General features: G+C 41.0%; 1 protein-coding gene across 4 annotated transcripts in view; it reads right to left on the bottom strand.

The window, feature by feature from the left end:
• mgat4c (mgat4 family member C) overlaps positions 1-20,467 on the bottom strand; it is a 149,942-nt gene that overhangs the window by 8,522 nt on the left and 120,953 nt on the right. The gene's annotated exons all lie outside the window — the stretch shown is intronic.

Genomic DNA, 20,467 nt, shown 5'->3' with positions numbered 1-20,467 from the left:
CCACACTCGCATCGATCAGTCGCACCAAGACGCAGCATCACCGGGGATTCGCCTTGTCAATACCTCTTTGTGCGCGCTTGAAGACTGAATTTAACATGTCCACCCTCGACTCGCCGCTCTCCGTAGGTAGGAAGCACATGTGGATTAAGACACATGGTCTTAATCCACATGTTTTATCGCCTAGCAATAAATCTTCTATCTGATAAAACAATGAATAGTATACTAAATACTGCAGGATGATAATAATGTCATCATCTGGTGTTTGAAGATCTAAAGAAAAGCAGTTTAAGTGGTTTGCTGGTCACACGACAGTGTCAAGAGGGAAAGGCATATAATTAATTAGTAATTAGGGACCAGGGCACCTTGCACACAAACTTCTCTATATTCTAGGGAATATAGAGAAGTTTTCATGACTCATCCGTCCAACAGGTGAAACTTGGTTGACACTGATTCCTGACGTATGACAGGAATCTAAAAAATCAAAACTGAATCTGAATGAAGAAAAGAGAGGTGTCAATGTGTTTTAATGGCCTAGTCAAAGCCCAGGCCTCAATCTTATTGGAATGCTTTGACGGTATTTTAAGGGTTCAATCACAACAACCCTATCTGTTTCACTTTAATCAAACTCGAGTCTGTTGTTTGCCCAGGAAGTACATAGAAGAGTTCACTTCAGAGCAGAGCAGAGACCGCTCCAAAATCAGGAAGCAGGCTGTAGCGCTGGGCATTCTGGGTAAATACAGCCAAAACTAGCATGTGCCTTGTGCTAGTGAGAGAAATGGTTTGCTGTGTTTGACCAAAGACAAAGGAGAAATCCTACAATCACTAAAATCTGACATTTTTGTTTTACATTTCGTAAAGAAGGAAGTTGCGCTCAGTGTCTTCTTTGGATCTTTTTGTGTCATCTTCTTCAGTGGTTCTTTGTGCAGCGCCACCACAGGCGATGAAGGGAACAGGTTTTCTAAACGGTTTGGTTTGTTTGACACAGTGCAATATGAAAGTGAACAGCAGCAGCTGAAAATGTAACAAATGTTGCAACTTTAGTCCCCAATCAAACAGAGTCTAACAGACGATCAAGTGGGAAAACAAACCTCACAGAAATCTTCCAAGTCCCTTATAAATTCAGCCTGCTAATTCTGTCTTTACAATTTTCTGAATCTTGGGGCGGACTTCACAGTTTTACCTTTTTGTGTTGGTTTTTGTTTAATGAACAACTCAACTTGGGAATCTGCTGTGCGTTTATACGCTTGATGTTCAATGTAGATACTTTAGGAACCTGGTATGAACTAAACTATTTCACACTGTCCTCTTATTTAAAACCCTAAAACCGACTGTGTGCTGTGCGGTCTCCGCTGGATGTCTCCAGGATTCTGCATTGTGACAATGAAAGGAATGGTTAGGAATGTTCTGGAGGAACCTGCAGCCGGCCGAGTCATCCCGACACACTGACACTCAGCTCAGGTAGCGCTCCCCGCTCGCCGCCGCCGAGTCATCAGTCTCATCTCGTTTACCAAGAACTCAGCCGCAGCTGCTTCCTCTCTCAGGAGACGCCACGCCCCAAACGACACGGCACGCACGTTCAATAAAAGTCATCCGCGATTTCATGTTGAGACAAGGACCGACCACATAGATCCGAGTCCTGGATGTCTATCTTAACGAAACAAGACAAAGATATGTGCCTCCCCGTTTAATAATTCAGCGCAGGCTCCGGGGAGGAAGAGCATGAGACGATGATACAACCAGAGGCGCGGCTGGGAAGAGAAGCTCGTTTCTGCTGCCTTGGATTTCACCAGAGGCTCAGATCCATGGTGTCACGATGGGCACTTTACTGTACCTGGAATAGGGGAAAATTATGCCGATTTAAGTTGTACGGTTGATGGTATGAGTTTGCCGTTGGGATGGTTGTTGTGTGTTGTGTTTACTCTTGTGGCCTGAACCCAGAGCAGTGAAATGAACTTTGTGTGTTTTAAAGGGCCGTGTCTTCATAGCTGTCATACAGTCTGTCACATTTCCCTGGCACTCTTTCAGTGTGTGTATTCTGTATTCAGAAGTGGACTGAATACACCAAAACAATGCTTCTTTATTTGTTCTCTGCTACCAAATAGTGAGCATTTATCTTGTATCAGCTGTCAGCTTCTTTAACCAATTAAAAAACATTTTTGGCTCTAATAGGTTACCGTATTGCAACATTATAACCTCAAACTTCAATGCAACTTCATTGGATCAAGTTTTTCTGAACACTTGGTAGTCCAAAGACTGGAGGAAAAATGATTCTTTAGGACATTTTACTCAGCTCCTGTAAGGATGAAATAATTCTTTATTAGTCTCGCAAGTGCAAAATGTAAGCTTTGATACCACTACATCCAATAAATAAAAATCTAAATAAATCGAATAAAATCTGGTGCATCTGATTTGTGATGCGCTACGGGAAAACCGGGAACCAGTCGGAAAAGCAGAAATGGTGAAAAACAATGAAAAACAGTTTTTCATTGTTTTTCACCATTTCTGAGAAATATGTTAATTTATTGATTTTTTTTTTTCTTTTCTAAATACACGTCATGAAGAAACCATCCCAGGCTTTAAAATGCAGTTTCAGAGATTTTAAAATGGTGAACTCTGTGTTGGAATTCTGCTTGCAATCAAAGTAAATTTGAGGGAAACTCTCAGCTGATTAACATACTATGGAAACTAACAAAGCGACAGGTTGACTACGTTGGTCAAAGGTGTAAAAAAAAAAAAAAAAAAGCAACAAACCTCTCAAATGATTCATAAAGTACAATTAGGAATTCTAAATATGAAGTAAAATAAATAATAAATAATGACATTGCTTCATAGCAAAGTGTAGAATCAGAATGGATCGTAGAATTGTTTTCAATATCGGCCCCATACAAATATTAATATTGGATCCGTGCATCTCAATAACTTTATTGGCTCGTCACACCCTTTTGTTATTGGTTTCAGGCAATAAGAGTATACCTGTGTGAAATTTCATCTCAGTATAACTGTTTTGTTACAAGAACATTAGTGAACAAACAGTCAAAGTTCAGTCTAAATCCTAATGAGAATATATGCAGAAAGACTCACGGATGGAATCCATCCAGAGTGACTGAGTTTGAGAAGACTGGACAAAAATATCTGTAGCTACAAAGCTGTTCCTCAAAATACTTATAGCACAAGGTGCTTCTATGAATTATTGGTGTTTGTGGTTGTAACATGCCAAAATAGGAACAATAGTCTGAATACTTTAGTAATGCTCAATAAATCCTAGCATAGAAAAAACCATGCAACAAAAACCAAGCGTATCAATGTTTTTTGTCATTGCAACTAAGCTTTCAATTTGTTTAAGATTGTTTTAAAGCCTTGTGATTTATAAAGTCAATACACTCCTGCTGTTTGTGTTAGCTTTATGTATTGTCACGCTACGCTAGCATTCTTTGTGATAAGTATTTTCAAGATGAGACGAGATAATAAATCCATAAATAATGATAAAAACAAACAAAAAAAAAAACATCGTCCAGAAATCCTCCAAGGAAAATATCACCTGCTAGGATCCCAGGCGGTGCCGTGGGGGTTTGGAAACGGCCCCGAGCCGTAAAGCTTCCCCTCATCAGTCCCCGACATCAAAGCAGGCTGAGAGTTATGCTGCTGTGCGACACATGAGGACCCGAGGGAGACTCAATGACAAACAAGGGAAATAACACCAAGACCAAACCGAGTACAGAGATGAATTCATGTTCCCTGCGTAGCAGTAGAATAATTAACTGCACACACTTTGTTACACTGAAGTCATTTTTCAGTCAACTGTACAGTCCGCAGTCAAATCTTTAAACAATCACGGTGAGTATTTTTAACACTATAATCTTTAATGATTCTTGTTGCAGTCCTGTAAAGCGGCACTCATGCTAATTTCAGATCCTGGCTTAAGCTTTCTTCGCGGCTAACTGCTAGTCAGCTGCTGCAGTTTCACAGTGTTTACTTATCATTTGAGTCTCATCTGTCCCAAAATGTTGCCACACAAAAGATTTACAGCCAGTGAAGGATTCTTTGGTGCTTTTTTGCTAGCCTAGCATTTTTTTGGAAAACGCCAAAACCAACAGGGTACTTCTCAGCTAGGCCTGTCACAAAAACACATTTTACTGGACGACATGACACCCCAGAAATTATTGCAATAAATGAAAATATTGTCATTTTAAGATATTTTTAACTAATATAATAACAATAATGGCTTATTAATGCAAGTATACCCACTCAAAGATAAAAAAAAACATTCTAAAGGATTTAGAATTTAGGATTGTATTTGAAACGTAATCAATTACAAATTTATTGATGGAACCTGACTTAATGTCGTGTTTTGATTGTTGATTCTGTGTTGCTTTGTGTTTCTGTGTTTGATACGATGTAAAGCACTTTGAAATGCCTTGCTGCTGAAATGTGCTATACAAATAAAATGTGATCGATTGATTGATTAAAGAACATTTAACACTGGAACACATTTTAGGTATCCAAAATAAGCAAACATAAAAACTGAAATAACAGTAATTAAAACTGAGTATAAAGTCAAAATTAATTTAAAAAATCATTCAGCTTAGACAGGAAAAACAGGAAAAGGTGTCAGGTAGTGCAAGCTAACTACTTAGTACTGGGTGGCAAATGTTTGCAGCGTTTCTCAAAATGGCGGCTTGTCACCTATGTTAAAGTAGAGCATCTCTTTTTAAAGACTGTTGTCCAAACGGAAATGATCAGGCTCATTTTAATTTATCATGCTATTGATAAATTTATTGCTAACTGTGACAGGCTTAATATCAGACAATACTTCCCTTTACATTCAAATGAAGAGTCTCAAATATACAGCTACACAAAGTCAAGCTTGAAGCACTCATCTCCATTCATCTTCATATCCCAGGTTCATAATAATGTCTAATACTGACTTCATGAGACGAAGTCGCAGCAAATGTTATGGAGCAAGACTTTGATGTATCACAGCCATTTAATGTTGTGTTTTAGGTCACATTGGCTTTAAAAGTCATTTTGAACTTGACTACTTTGGACTTCATCTTATACAATGGACACGAAGAACCTCTAAAAACAAAACTAACAATTTTAATAGTTCAAGCAACAAATATGCCTTGATATGCACAGTGAAAATGGTCTCAGTGCTACTGCAGAAGCTAGCATCTATAGTCTTTCTTATCTCTGTTCTTAGTGTTACAGCAAATCAGCATCAAGAAGAAAGAATGGCCCTTTTGTATTGGCTGCTTTGCAATTGGCAACCAACATCGTGTCGGGTAGAATCGTGCCTGGTTATTTCAGCTCCCCAATTTGCATCATTCTTTCGAGTACTTTAGATACGTTCTACAAAAATAGCCACAAACAGACAAAATTTCTGCAAATAATTCCTAGTTAGGTTCCACAGAAAAATGATGTGAATTCAAGATTACTGAGCCGTGAATAGGTGGGGTTCCTCTGTATTAAAAGTTCTTATCTGTTATCACAACCTTTTAAGTACTTCCACCTGAAACCTAAAGGGGAACATAATGACATTTTACTCCATAATCAAGTAACTATGTTCAGTTATTATAAAAAAAATATGTCAAATATGTCTGAAAAGAAATTTGTCTTTGGAATTTAACACCTTAAAATTGGGCTTCTGTCCCTTTAAGAAACCCCTGCTCTTGCTGAAGCTCCGTCTTGAGGAAGTCTTCACAGCATGGCTCCTCTATTAACTCTTCAACAACGTTTTTATCAGCGTTGCACTTAGAAGTAGTTCATATAACGAGCTCTACCAGGTGTTTGCTAATTGCTGCTGGCTAGTCTGAAGGAGCTGAGTGGGGGAGTCTTGTGCTCTGAAATGGGGAAGCTCAGTAGCTCGGAAACTGCAGCTCTGAGGAGGAACTTGAAGCAAGGTCTAGATCCACCCAGGTGATTTGCACAGCTGAATGGTTGCCACGGGAGATTCAAGGACTTCTCAAATTTGCAGGACAGAATCAAATCAACACTCCATGTATGTTTTTGATGAGGGAATAACATTATAACGCAAAGCAAAGCTCAAAAAGGTCAATTTTACTTAAATTTGCCCCCGTTAATTCACACAACATTCACGCAGAATGTTTGTTTGTCCTCTCTCATGGTTCTCTTTTATTTACACAGACCAATAGTAGCTTCTCAAGAGTCCTCTGAATTCCTCCTCAATGTCATCCAACCTTTGCTGGCTGTGAATATGAGATGAGTGATTCTGGAATCTGCTTTTCCCCTGCAACATCCTCCTCTCTTAATGGTGAAACCTGATGGAGGCAGAACAAGGGGCTCCCCTGTGCAGGGAGGGCAATTATGTGGTCAGGGGGACGGTGTGTAACCGTACACCAAGCTTTCTGTACAAGACACACCACACAAAACAAAACGCAAGACCTGCTTCCCTCTCCATTTGTAATGGCTCCGTAGCTGCAGAGTGGCAGCCGTCCTCCTGCACAGCAACTATATATATATTTTTCTTCTTCTTTTTGCGAGAGGCGCGACAGGAAACCAAACGCCGACAATAAACAAAGAAAAGGTCGACTGAGCAGAGCAGACTGACATGCGGAAAATACATGTGGCGTTTCACATCTAGCCTTCCAAAGCAAAGTCCTTTAAAGAGCTGAACCACAAGAGCAAAACACCCTTTACAACACCGACACCAAAGTTTGACAAAAAAAAGTTTAGAATGGTCTAATTTCTTCACCTGTATGGTGAATAATGAAGATGAAATTCTGAGTTTGTGGTACACACTGCTCCAGGTTTTATTGACAAATCACTAATAACTGCTGAAACACTTTTCCTACCAGCGTGAATGAAATCTTTTTAGCCTCCCGATTCCGGACACATTTTGAGCATGAGCCATCGCGTGCCTTTAATGGGAAAACCTAAATGGTGAGCTCATTCAAAACAAGGGTGAAAGGAAAAAGGGGGGATGGATAAAATGAGAGTGCAGAAAGCAATTCTCCCATCTTTCATCTTGTTATCTGTTTTACATTATTTCCCCTGGGTATCCTGCACCTTGCAGATATACGGCTCTGCACAAATAATCAATTAAGCCTGCAGATTTGCCGGGATTCAGCAGTTGCTTTGTGTCAGGCCTTCAGCCACTTTCAATGGATTTTTTCTCTTGATAAAAAAAAAAAGAAAAGCCGAGCGCAACGCGGGCTTTTGTTGATAACGAAATGAGGCATGCGGTGGCATAATGAATCCCTTTATTATGAAACGGGCTGTTTTGTTATTAATTGAAGTGGTCAAAATGTTTACCAATTACTACATTTGTACACGGTGCCTGACAAAAGAACTCTGTCATCTACAAAGAACCGCAGCACATTCATTCCAACGCCCGAGAAGTGATCCTAATTATCTACGTACGTTTGAGGATTGACACTACAGGTTTTATCAGAGAAAAATCCGAGCCCTGCAGCCGCTCCATGGAGCTCGTGTAAACGCCGCGTGTCACAACGGCGAAATCGCAATTGGAGCGGATGACCTGTCGAACCAGCGAAGGTGCTCATCCGAAGGGAGTCCTTATGGCGCGAGGGACCTATGGCACAAACTTTTCTTTTATATGAACTGCCAAGTAGTTTTCAGATCATTAGGGAGTCCCAGATGTGCCGCGTGTTACCGGTCCCGGTTGCATCAATCTCCCGAGGCCAGACGGCTGCGGCGAGTATCCAAACAGATGTACCGCCCCACCAAAACAGCAGCAGCACTGCCCTCCCCTCCTTCGTCTCCCTACGCGGAGCCTGGCTGTCATCGCTGTCAACAGCTTGAGACGCCACACTCTAATGGGAGGAGGAGGTGCACAGAGGTAGAGAATGTGGATAGGCATGCGTGTGTGTATGTGTGTGTAATGCACTCCCCACAGACACACTGTCCAAGTGTGCCCCTTTTCTTTTCACACTGCCACAACCAACTGCCATTGCTACCTTCTCTGGAGCCCTCATGGGAAACGTTGGCTGCTGCGACAATGGCACTTTCAGATGTTCTCCCACAAGGTGCCAGACAAACCTCTGAGCTTAAAAAAACCCTGTAAGGTCCTTGACACCCCACTGCCAAACAGACCTCTCTTTGCGAATTTCAGACGGCCAATGCGTCCTTGCCTGTTTTTTTTTTTCCTCTAACAGTGAAAGGAACAATGCCTTGTTCTAGTTCCAGGATGTGTTGGAGACATCCACAAAGGCTTTTTAAGCTCATCGTCACTGGCTGAGGTGGCACATGCTGCTGGAATGCATTCTCATAATATATTGAGCAATATATGCAAGCTTCATGGCAAACAGTCACCAGCCACAGCATACTCTCCCTGATGCCCTACAATTGTTCAGGTCAAATGAAAAGCGTCTACAAAGATGTTTTCTCAGCTCTGTCGTATCGTCACCTTCCTAAAATATTTTTCTGCCGTCTGAGGAATCAAGACCCCAACACTCTGATAGAACTCTGATACTTTATCCAAGTTTTCTTCCACCGTTTTCTGGAGCTCCAACTGTGAAGGATGGACTCTGACAATAGCACTTTCAGATGTCCTTCCACGAGGAACCAGAAAAGCTTTAGGGCTTAAAAAACAAGAAGGTCCCTGACAGTCCTATGCCAATTGACGTTTGAATAGTGAAAAGATCAGTGCCTTATTACACAACATGTTGACAATATCAACAAAGCCTCTCTAGTTCATCGTCACTGGCACAGGTGGTGTATGCCACTGGAATGGATTCCTATATATTGAGAAAGCAGTCAAGTTCAAAACAATCAATTAATGCCCTGCCAGATCTGGTACCTTTTCGAATCTGATACAACTGTACAGGTCTAATGTAGTCTCAGATTGGCCATATTTTTCCAAGGTCTATCTTACATCAATTGCACTGAAGAGACAAGGCATCAACAGGATACTACAGTACTACATATCTTTCAGTCAGTTATCTATTACGGCTGAGTGGTTGGCTAGCCTGCCAGGATCGTGAGGCTGTCTCCAAAAGTCCTCAGTAGGTCTCAGAGTCCGAGTCGTTCAGTTCATCGTCCGCGGAAACGGAGGACAGCGGCCTCTCTGAAACGTCTCAGACCACCATCAAATATCCTCCCCTTCTTGAATTCTAGATGGTCAATGCTCTTGCCTGTGTTTAAGCTTGAACAGTGTGAGGAGCAAAGTCTTGTTATAGTTCCAGGATGTGTTGGAAATATCAACAAAGCCCCTTTTTGTTCAAGTGTAAGAGCACTGTTGGTGCAAACTGCTGAAACGCATTCCCATAAGACACTGTGCAGACACGATGCAACTCTTGGCCGAGGTGTTTGGAAAGCGGTTCCTTAGATGTACTTTACCGCATTCTCAGCTATGCTTGTTTGGCTAGAGAAGATGTGGTTTCATAATTCTTACAGATTTAAGGAATCAAAACAATCCACTGACACCCCTTTTGAAAAACACCTAATGCCGCGACTTGGATTCATTCTCTGTGTTTTCTGAAAAGACCAAGGTGGCATAGAGGGGGTTGGAGTTAAACAGCTAAGGCTCATAATGGTTGACTTCTTGTAGGCGATAACTTCACAACTTGAAGGTGTGATTAGCGCAAAAACACACTGCGAACACATATAATTTGTTGTCATCAGCACACACTGGATGTGATGCATTTTAGTGCACTGAGGCAGTACAAATCACTGGCAGTCAGTAACTGTAGATCCAAGTTTGTGACGCTTGAAAATACAACAAAACTGATATGAAGTTATAGGACTAGTTGTGTTTCCGTAATAAATGTGTGCAAAACTCAATATCCCATATTTTGGAAAGACACAATTTTGCAATTGCGGTGTTTTCACTTCAATAAGTTTGCTAACATTATGCCATTAAAGAACATCCAGTACCATGATCATCCAACTACTTCCTGTCATCTTTTTCTTCACAGTTTGCTCCAGTGGTTTGGGGCGTGCTGTGGTGGTTCAGAGGGTTAGCACGCCCCACGTTTGGAGGCCTTAGTCCTCAACGCGGACGTCGCGGGTTCGACTCCCGGTCCCTGCGACCTTTGCCACATGTCTTCCCCCTCTCCTTGCCCTCTTTCCTGTCTGCCTACTGTTGCAAAAAATACGAGCCACTAGCGCCGCAAAAACTCTTTGGAGAAAAAAAACAAAACAGTTTGCTCCAGTGGCAACGTCAGGTTGTTGATCATTTGACTCGTATGATGTGAAAAAAGTGTTTCCATTGCAGTTTTTCCAAATAAACCAGCTTCTATACGGCTAAAAAGATCATCTCATCCTAGTGCCAAAACTTTTCATCCAAAAACAAGTTTTTTCAAAACTGATATGTTTCCATTAAACAAACTTATTTTCAAAATGTCAAATTGTGTAATTATACGGTCAATGGAAACACAGCTATTGACGAGCCTTACCTTTAGAAAGGAAAACAACCAAAACTCCTTCTGCACAACACTCTACGGCCAAAGTTCACGCCTCCTTTGGTTCTGTAATGCCACATTGATGGTTTAAAGTCTACGTGTGAGTCAATACCAGCAGTGGCATCTTAGCGAAGGATAGAGCAACTAAGGTTATTGAGGTCGATTCAGATATAACAACTTAAAATGCATTTCTCTCCTCCATGTGAGAGTCTAGGACAGGAGTTAGTCTCAAAGCGAAGGAAGTTATTGCTCTAGTGTTTGCTAAGGTTGTTGACGTTTAATGTCAGAGGTAAAGCTTTTCCAACTGTGATGTTTATAATGAAGACAGGGAGATGTAAGACATGATCTGAATCGGCCTCTCCCAGGCCCTTCTGAGCAGTTAGCGCTTTGACCCAGATTAGCAAGCTGCCAACGGTGCACTTGGGAGGGGAACTGATGGAAGGCTGTGATAATGCCTGCATATTTCCAATTTTAAACACACTCGCAATGCACACACCTCTTGTAAACAGGCACACACATGGTCTCTGCTTCATACCTATCCCTAGTGACTAATTGGCCGGTGATAAAAAAAATAAATACATTATACCCACATCTCAGACACAAGACGATTAAGCATCTGAATATTGCAAAAGGGTCTCTAGGGAAAAAAGATATTCAATTAGTACTTTGTTATATTACAGCGGGTTAATGAGCAGTGTGTCTTTCTGTACCCAGAGTCCCTACTGTCCGCTGTCATGTGTCGTAAGCAAATGCTGCTACGATGCTCCCCCTGAAGCCATTTTCTACTTTAGAAAACACAGACCAATGTGAATTAGCAGACAACATCCTGTCATCATCTTGCTGCCCCATAAATAAAGAAGCTGAACACTGGCTCCAGGCAAGGGAGAGAACGGACAACACAAGAGGAAAAATGGCCATTGAAGAATTGGCCGGAGAGAAATTCCCTCTCCCGCTCCGTCTCCATTTGGAAGCCAGAGAAAGAGCCAAGGAGACTTGGCTCTGCCTTGAAAGCACTTAAAAAGCCAAGGTCACCTCCTGGTCAAATCTGTGAAATGAGAAAATGGCCAAAGGGGCATAAGGCCGGTGGCAGATAACATGAGAATGCACTATCTCCCCCCTCCATATTTAGTAAAAGGGAAGAATGGGGGAACTGGCAGCAGGCTTTTCAAAAGGCTCCAGTTTAAATAAGAACTGTGTATACAATAAGATGGCCCAGTTTCAACCAGTATGACGTTGCATACATTGGAGTACACTCTGGAAATGAGGCACTCGGTCAGGCGGAGAGTGGGCAGCCAAAGAGCTGAATGTGAGCTGACAGTCCGATCTAAAACAGAACAGCTCTTGTACGTCAGTAAAGCTTAAAGAAATGAGTGTTGATTAAAATGTGTTGGGGACTGTGGGTCAGTGGGAGGAACAGTGGTCTGGCAATTTCAAAGTTGTGGGTTTGGTTCTAGCTTCCTCCTGCTACATGTCTGTGCCCTTGGGCAAGGCTCGCACTCCCAGGTTTCCTTCCAATCTATGCAGAAATTGTTGGAAATGTGCAGCTGCGATTTGACGAATGTGGATCTAGTCTTAGACTTTCTTCGTGGTTCATAAGACTAAAAAAGTTCCACTTAACTCTTGATAATCAAAATGAATTTAGACTCCAGCATTGATATTTTTGGCTGTCTAAAATATACAGGAATAGTAAACTTGTTGAATAGGTTTGTCATTGGTCTAACTCTGCCAGGATAGTGATTTGGCTCAAGGGCTGAAACAAAATGTCAGGATGTTAAAACCTGATGCTTCTCATGGAGATGAAATCTGTCTCACGAAAATCAAATCTGTCTGATGAAATAAGCCCTGAGGACACTCCCACAACTTTTAAACCATTTGTGTGAGAGCACATTGTTTACCCAGTTGACAAAACGGTGAAACAGAGAAAAAGACAAGAAACAAGTTTTTGTAAGAGAATGTTGGTGTGCACTATGACCAGGTAACAACATAAATAGTTATATCTGTGGTTTATGAGGAATTTGATCTCTCGTACAAAATCTAAGGTTGTTGTGGGGACCAAAATCAGACATGTCTGTTTTTGGGCCATTATAGATGGAGTCTTGATTGACACTTGAGAAGTCAGTTAGATTTTATTTTTGTTCTCTTTACAGATTAACTCACGTGGAAAAAGTTCAGACAGACACAACACGGATTGTGTGCAAAGCTTTAGAACGGTTGGCAGACTCATCAAAAACGACCAACAGCACAATTACTAAATAGTTCATTCAGTTTGATCTAATCAATGAACTGCCTCAGCAAGTCAACCACAAGTTGGAAACTTAAGACTTTAGTTTTCCTACAGCTCCGTTAAATGACTCCCCTATGTTACTATTAGCAACAGCAGGATTCATGTATTGATAAGGAAACTCAGGGCAGGTTTGAAACACTACTTTCAACATAACTCCTGGGAACTTGTGCATGTTTAATAAGCATATAAATAAGTTATATAAGTTTACAAAATAAACTCCTGCTCAAGAGAGAGAGAGAGAAGGAGTGTGATTAATAACTTAAACGTTTCAAAATAATACAGATTTGATTTTCTTTTTTTTGGAAGCTGTTACAGTCAGTCATTTCCACGGACTGTGGAATCAAAGCAACAAACCAAAGAAATGTTCAGCATTTAAATCTAGACATCTGCATTCTGTAAAAGATTTCGACTTTAAAAGTAACCTTCACCGCCCTATAGATCACAGAGTATTTTTCTGCCGCAAGCAAAATAAAACAAAACAGGAAAGACTGAGATGAACAGCACAATACCTCAATAGTGGAGCCCATGTTTTCTGCCTCGCCGGTCTCCAATAACAGACTTCTCCTGGATGCGGCTATCCACTCATCCATTGACTACCTATCCCCGCGCTAGAGCGATGGGAGCATTATCTTTTACCTATGCATCCTCTGAATTTTCTCTTGTCTCCTGTCATGAATATTTGATGAGGGGATGTGTAGGAAGGCCAATCACTAAAAGACATTTATCTCCAATATCCCCCTGACGTGGCAACCCAAGCCGAGCGTTTCCTTTGGTAATCAAAAACAAACCTTTCAGAAATGAAAAGGCCCTTTAGAGAAAATCATTGATGTCATGGCAATATGCCGGTTTAAAGGGGCAGTACTATGTGTTTTCCTGGAACATGGAGCCATTTTATAGCGCAGTCAAGTGACTTCAGTTGTTATAAAAAGGCTGTATATGTCAAATTTTGCGCAACTGAAGGATTGCCATGACATATTAAAATGCATGAAACAATCAAAGCAACACTCCAGGTATGGTTTTGATGAGGGATCATCCTTATCACATGATGTGAAGCTAAAACAAAAAAAAAGAGTCAATGTTAAATAATACGGCCTCTTTAAAATGAGTTCCACTGGATGCCTGAATGCACTGAAATGCAGATATGACCCACGTTGCTTTATTATCATGATCTTTATTTGGAGTTTTGTCAAAATAGAAAAAGGGAAAACTGCAGAGTGTTGTCTGCGCGTCCATCCCGGCTGTGTGGTCCGTGTCTGACCTCCCATGAGGCTCCAGCAGAACATGCTGGATGTTAATTAGTTATTCAGGGAACTTCTGTCTGCACCTACTCACCCGTAACGACCGTGTTTGCATAGCGGCAACATTGCGGGGTGTTCAGCAAATTCTCGCGGTCACAGTGGAGACCTTGAGTTTTTTTTTTTCCCTCTCCTCATCATCAGCCTATTATTCCATAACCTTGGTTATGCTGAAACCACGGTGGCATTTGTGATGACAGAAATGGGCGCGCAGGACCCCAGAAACCTCCATTTCGAGCTCTGCAACCTTTTGCTAGTGCTGCGACGGAGCAATTTGTCACTCCGGTTTAAGTGCCACAGCTCATTTCCTCTGGTAAAGTTGTGAAGTGTACACAAACAAAGTTTAAGCTCTTGGACATGTTTGATTTTCTTGAGCAACTGCTATAAATCTGACTGGTTCCTGGCAGATAAACTACTTATTTACTTATTTACTGCTAGACAAAAGATAAAACTGAGCAAGCAGCATTAGACGAATTAGTAAACATAAAACTTAGGCCCTGTTCAACTAAAACACAAGCCTAAAGTTAAAGAGAGGAAAGGAGGGAGGGGAAAAGAACTAATTATAAGTCTTGGCAGAATGGGTCGTAAAATCACTTTTACAAGCAATAACTTGAGGTAATTGTCTCCTGTATGACCCTGATCGTTGCTCACATCATTTGGAGGAATTCTGGGCAGGTTCTTCCAATAAAACTCTGTAATAACAATCTGAAGCATGATAGGTTTGGAATTTTGACTAGGCCACTGAACCGCATTGATTGGTTTCATTGCTGGCTTTATGTTCTTCAGCCAATTGTGACATTTTCTTTGTGTAAATTTGCTTAATTCCATGATATTCCAAAAAACGTCTCTTTGTCGCCCCCCTTGTGCTTAAAGGTGGCTACTGCAGATTAACTTTCCTACTGGTTATAGTGGTATAGATTGGTTGATGTCAGTGATTGGTGCTTTCACAATTTTTTGCATAAAGGTTTCCAGTAACAGAGACAAAATTAGCTAGATTTGTCAATTTTTTAAAAAAACTTTTTTTCTAGAGAAGTCTGAAAAGTTGATAAGTATGACGACAACAGTTATGTTGGAGTCGTCCTGACCACACCCCATAGCCCCGCCCCTCCGTGACTCTCGGCACCGCACACCTTTATGGAATTTTTCAAAATTTATGCTTTCACACAACATTTTAGTTATACGTTCACATATTTTGGATAGATTCATCATGTTCCTGTTGTTGTGGGAACAGTTTGGGGTTGACTCGTATGACATGTACCGATCCACAGTGACATGGACGAGTGAGTTTTGTGTTGAGGAATTCCCATTGGCCCACACAGAAACCTGACATAGAACACATGGAATAGATGTGAGACAACTTCTCGTCCAACATCAGTGTCTGACCTCAAAAATGCTCTCTAAGAATAACTGTCCAATAAAATAGTCTTTGTGGATAGCTTTACCAGAGGAGATGAAGCTGTAAAAAATGCTAATTCAAGTCTCACCTTGGGTTCATGTGTGTAAATGTTAGCATTGCTAGCTACTGCTAGCTATTGCTATGAATGTATCTTAACTTCTTCTCTGCTGGTGTCGCCAACAATCAGGTTTCTTACAGTATAAACATTTTAATTACATCTTTCCCTACATATCAATGCAAAAGTCTTCACTAATTGCCAATTTCTTTTTGAGTCACTTGCTTTAGAAACTGTAGAAGTAGTTCACTGGTCTAATCAGACGGAGCTAAACGAGGTAATGAACCAACTGCAAGACAGTTTCATTAACAGGCGTTTAATTGTGAAATTTATGTTCCGCGCCGAAAAAGTGGGGATGATTTTCACCAATTTCTCTCTCATTAGATTCCAGAATTCAATGCGCCGATCCTTGTCTTGTACGAATTCAGACGCCTCATGTGAATATCTTTGTGTTTTGGCAACAAGAGAAACAACATTTTGTTTCATCTACTGATCTGGTAGAACAAATGTACAGTTGAAACCAGATATTTATGTACAGCGAATAAAAAGACACAAACAGGTGTGCTGTGGTGGCGCAGGGGTTAAGAACAACCCACATGAGGAGGCCTTAGTCCTCAACGTGGCTGTCGCAGGTTCGAATCCCGGCCTGGTGACCTTTGCTGCTTGTCTTCCCCCTCTCTCTCATTACCTGCTTTCCTGTCTGAGCAAAAGAAACATGTTTTATATCCTCACTGTTTGAAATCAAATCAGACCAAACTTTTCTTATTCTAGCTTAGTTAGAATTACCAAAATTATTCCTCAATGCCACAAAACTCGGTGAGAACATTTTTCTAATAAATTTTATTCCAACTTCTGTTGAATTCAAGGAAAGTGGAAAGAAACCCGAAAGGTTGGATCCAACTCATACATTTTAAAAAGACAAGTTATCCTTGATAGCGACTAAGGAAAATTAGAAAGAGAGAAAAAAAACAAACTTGAAAAAAACATTTCTAACCAAGTTTTCTGGCATTTAGCAAATGGAAATAATTTTGGTGATTCTAAGCCAAAACAAGAAAAGTTTGGTCTGATTTAACTTCGGACAGAGAGAGAAAAAGATGTTTTCGTCTTTTTATATGTACGTTGATATACATCTATTTTATTGGCTCTAACGACTTACAGTAAACTGCTGTGGGATCATGTTTCAGCACAGAGAGTCAACACTGACACAACGTGTCCTTTCTGAGCGGAAAGCCGAAGGGACTCCTCTGTCTTAGAAACAGAAGTTCATTTTTTATTTTTTTGCAATTACTCTGGCGGTGGATCTGCTGCTGTCAGTTTGAGATGCTGACAAAGGATGCCCTTTGCCTTTGAAGTGCTTCATCTTGCCTCAGGTAAAAGAGTCCATAACTTGGCAACAAAAAAAAAAAGGGAAAAACTTTTTGTTTAGTTCTCCGCCTCAGGCAGGCTTTCAAACCGAGCGAGCGTCTCTGATGTCAAAATACACACATTACACATCCAAAATACCACGTCAAAGGGAGAAAAGAGGAGGCAGAAACATCCCCACTCATCTCATCAAAGTACGAGCCCTTCACTCTATCAGGAGAGTGTGTTGCACATTTCCTCCTACCTTTGGAGAAAGCAAATCAGAATCCACTAAAAGCTTGTTCGCCTGCATTATTAATGTGCTCGGAGTGAGAGAAGTAGCCAGGAGTTGCGCCTTGAATCCAAATCTTTACCCGACGACGTGGGGAAACAAGAAGTCTCTATGAACATCCAGCGGATCGATCCGAGCCTTTAAATGTTGAATATTTGATGTTCTGTTAGCCTGATTTCCCGCCAATCGATTTTTAAAGGATCAAGCGCGCGCGGCGCCGTGTGTTTCCTGGGGGTCGGAGGTCGGCGCGGTGTTTCGGACGTTCTCACCTCCGCGCCGGGTTTTGTTGTCGTTCCGCGTTAAGTCGGACGCGTCGGCGCCGGCTCCACCTCCACCTCCACCTCCGGCTCGTTTTCTGAGCAATTTCCAAACTTCCTGCCAAAACATGAATATGCATCGGCTCTGCGGCGAATCCATTTGCGAGACAGAATGATAATGAAGAGAAAGTGCTTTCAAAAAAAAAGAAACAAAAAACAATTAATCTCATGTGAAACAGCAGCTCAATGCCTCTAATGAGATGCGGTTTTAATAAGCTGGTGTGTACTACAACAGAGCCGTTTGGTAAATATTATTGTTGATTTGTTTGATGACATGCAGGCAATGGAGTGAATTGGATTTCCTGGAAGCAAAAACACTTATCGGTGCTTGATGTAAAGGAAATGTGCAATTTGAGTCCTGATCTGTTAGTACTCTATTCATCTTATTTATTTATTTATTTTACCCATGATGCTTTGCGTTAAAATTCGCTTTTACAACTCCCGGACCACCAGCCTTACTTGTAAATGTACGTTCTCTCACAGAGCAAAACAAACAAACAAACGAAAAATCAACTTTTTCCTAAATCAAACAGTGTTACCATGGTTACGCCCTCAACTTTCACAGACTGGGACCGGTCAATTCTATGAGCAGCAAATATTTAGTCAAGTCCACTCTTAGGAATGAGAGATGAAGGTAAAAATAGAATTTAATTTGATATAATAAGACTTTAAATTATTGAGAATATTTCGGTTGCATCGTCACTGGCTGCGTTTCCATTAACCATAGATTTCCACCAATTGAAAATCTGAGAAAAAAATTCACCAAATGGAAACACGCTAAAAAAAATAAATTAAAAAAAATCCAGTTTTTTGATAAAATAAGATTTTGTTCTAGGATGAGGTGTTTTCATTTCGGCCGTATCAAAATAGATGTATTTTGCAAAACTGCAATGGAACCACTTATATTGCATCACAGGAGTCACTTGATGAACAGCTGGAAGTTCCTACCAGCAGCAACAGGAAGTGGTAGGATGATGATGATGATGATGATGATGATGATGATGATGATGGGGGGTTTTTTTCCAGCTGGCCCCACCTGAGCTCTCACACATCATAAAAAGTTGAGTTTGCCGTTCCAACATGTTGAATCCATATCTCTAATGTAAAATCTCCCCAAAACGCAGCACATGTAGCAATTCCCAAGTAGGTGGAGCTTGGTGTTGAATAAGTCACCAATGTCTTCTCTGATTGGCTGATAGACGATGCGAGCTAGCGCCATGGTTGAATTATGAATATATATCATGTAACTGTTTACATTATGAATATTCATGGGTGATAAATTGTCACAGTAATTATTGCGATAAACAATAACATTGATTTGAGATCATTTTCGTCTAATACGTTAGTTAAGTCTCTGCAAACAAAATTGCCCTTCAGAAAATATGAATAATCACAACGGAAACTGACATCTCCTTATAATTTATCATGCCATCAGCTGATTAATTGCTTTTTGCAACAGGCTGTCTTAACATTTATTGATTTCAAAAGTGTTTCTGGATATTATCTTGAACTTTTGAGATGTTAAAACTGAATCAAAAACAATTTATTCTTCTTCTTTTTTGTTGTTGTTGTTGTTTATTTTCCACACAGAAGGGCAAACCAGAAAACTTCCTGGTAATTAGCTACAGTTTAAATAATTTAGTTAAAAAGAAAAAAGAAGCCAATTTCTACACAGTTATTGCATGTTTCTCAACATTTTGTTTACCAGAAGCTGAGATTAAATCACTTTAATATCAAACAGCTCCTTTAAAGTCGACCTCAACGTTTGGGCAGAGTGAGGTTAACGCAATAACCACCGATTCACCGAAATCATGTTTATCTCCGTAAAGGAGAGCTCTTCCAAAACGGACAAAGATTTAGATGGGAGATCTTTACGGGAGTCTCATAAACAGCGCCGCGCATCACACACACACACACGAGCTAATTTCCCTTTTTATTGCACCATGAAACCAAACTTTGCTCGCCTGAGCCGGAGCGGAGACAGAATGCCGCTGAACTACCAGAGAGCCGGGCTGAGTGGAAAGCAAGCCAACGCTGTTGAGGCACGGATCAAACCTGAGCGCTAATCTCCGCCTTGTCAACAACACGGCTTTTCAGAAGACAACAAATGTGCTTGTTACGGACCGGAGGCCCGCTGACTGCCTGGATGTGTTTACTTATTCATGGAGGTGGAGAGGGGCCGGGCTACTTCCTCAAAACTCTCCGTCCCGCCAGTTATCCTCTCCCTGGTGTCCGACAAGAAGGCGGGGCCGACCCAATTAAATATGCATGCTGACCATCCAGTGGAGATTAAAGTTCTCCAAGCTTTGTGCTTCCCTCGTTAAATATTGACGTGCTCGGCTCTCTCTCTCTGTGTGGCCCGAGCGTGTGTGTGTGTGTGTGTGTGTGTGTGCGTGTGTGTGTGTGTGTGTGTGTGTGTGTGTGTGTGTGTGTGGCTGTGTGGACGTGTTGCATCCTGACCCGACACCCGGAAAGAAGAGAATATACTGTATATATACATATACAGAAATTGTATAACTGGAGGTAACATAGTTACTTGACTGTGCTATAAAATGGCATAATGTGACTGGAAACCTCATAATACTGCCCCTTTAAAGCCGATCGACTGAGAAGTTCAATCAGAGGCTATAAACAACCAAAACAGGGTCTAAATTGCAACTTCAACCCAAGATGGCCAACTTTCTGTATGTTGTAGGGAATTGGTGCTTGAGAGTTTTGTGTAGGTTTTGGTAAGTTCTACCAAAGTAGTTCATGATTTTATGATAAAGTCAGCTAAACAAGGAGAGTGTTTTGAAAATTTCCAGGGGGCGCTGTGAAGCAGCTGTGGTATTTTCTGCAAAAGCCTGAATATACCTAAACTTCAAGCGCAATTCATGGGAAACTTGGTGAGTTTTTCTGAATGTTTAGGCATCCAAAATACATCTTCAGTTGTGTGATCTTCCATTACTACATCTAGATTCTGATGTTGGTTTCAGACAAGATAGGACTCTAAATAAATTGGACTGATGAATAAACAAGAGCAATCGAAGACCTCTGGCTTTTACAGTTACAGGTTTACAGCATTTCGTTCCTAATTTTCATTGGAAATGGACGTTCAGAGTTTCA

Source organism: Xiphophorus couchianus, chromosome 2, assembly GCF_001444195.1.
Source record: "Xiphophorus couchianus chromosome 2, X_couchianus-1.0, whole genome shotgun sequence".
NCBI lineage: Eukaryota > Metazoa > Chordata > Actinopteri > Cyprinodontiformes > Poeciliidae > Xiphophorus > Xiphophorus couchianus.
The sequence above is the reverse complement of the archived record's forward strand: the minus strand, read 5'-3'. Positions and strand labels throughout refer to the sequence as shown.